Genomic DNA, 1,322 nt, shown 5'->3' on the forward strand with positions numbered 1-1,322 from the left:
GTTCTGCTGTGCATAGGGTCGTTATGGGTCGGTCCCGACTCGATGACACCTAACAACAACAACAATGTTTTATATACTATATTTGGTTGTTTTGAGGGACATAACAAATTAGCCAATCCTGCCAAATAACAAAATTATTCAAATATAATTATGTTTGTATTAAGTACCACACAGACATAGATATAAATTCCATATTGTTGTTGTTGTTAGGTGCTGTTGAGTTGAGTCTGACTCATAGCAACCCTAGGTAGGGTTTCTGAGAAGCAGCTGGTGGGTTTGAACTGCCATCCTTGCAGTTCAAACTGCCCTTCTGGTCCTTCTCCTATGGCACCACACCGTATATCCATATACTATTTAAAATATGTTCTTCCTTTAAAGTTGCATTTGGGAATCACTGTGACAATCAAATAACTATTGATTTATAGGTCTTAATAAGTGGCCACTCCTTTCTTATAATAGAAACATTATTTATATTGCTCCTGTTAAGTCAGGAAAGTTTCTCTATGGGGGAGGAAGACACTGATTTCCCTTTGGGGGCCTTCAAAGTGATTTTCTATTTCATGACCTAGAAAGGGAGCCCCTGTGGACGTCTCTTTATGCCTCTAAAGCTTAACTTTCCCTGAAAGCCCACTCAATCCCTCCATGATGTGCGCTCATGAATCTTCTGTTGACCTCTTCAACTGAGACATTCCACATTGTTGTAAACTAACTGCACTAACTTCCCTTTCCACAATGGGATGGGGAAACTTCGGATGGAAATGGACTCCATGAACAGGGAAACTGAAGAACACTGACTGATGTGGTGGTGGTTGTTGTATACCGTGGAGTCAGTTCCGACTCACAGTGACCCTGTACAGGGTTGGCTGATAGGATTGAAAAAACCTTGAAGGTCAGCACTGGGAAAACCTGAGAAACACAGATCAACCTTCTAAAAGGAAGTCACCGATCCAAGCAAAGCATGTTTGTAGCTTGTAATTTCTAGCATTGTAGAAACAGTAATTTAACAGATTGCTAATGTTTAGTTATTCACAGCACTCCAGGGCAAAGAACAGATGTTTAACTTTGCCATTATGGAGTGGACAGGGAGACACGTGACTGCTTTATTATGGTAGTGGAAATTCCAAGGTATAGAACCCAAGCTTTCCACTGAGTTCTTTTTCGTTCCCATTAAATTTACTTAATTAAAAAATTATATTGATCAATTTACTTATATTCTATCTATCGTGCAAGTAACATATTCGTACCTCTTTTGATTAGCAAGTCAGTTTCAAAACTCTCAGTGGATTACAACTGCATTTCTCAGTGGCTTTTAACAACTAATA

The sequence above is a fragment of the Chrysochloris asiatica genome, unplaced genomic scaffold, assembly GCF_000296735.1.
Source record: "Chrysochloris asiatica unplaced genomic scaffold, ChrAsi1.0 scaffold00192, whole genome shotgun sequence".
NCBI lineage: Eukaryota > Metazoa > Chordata > Mammalia > Afrosoricida > Chrysochloridae > Chrysochloris > Chrysochloris asiatica.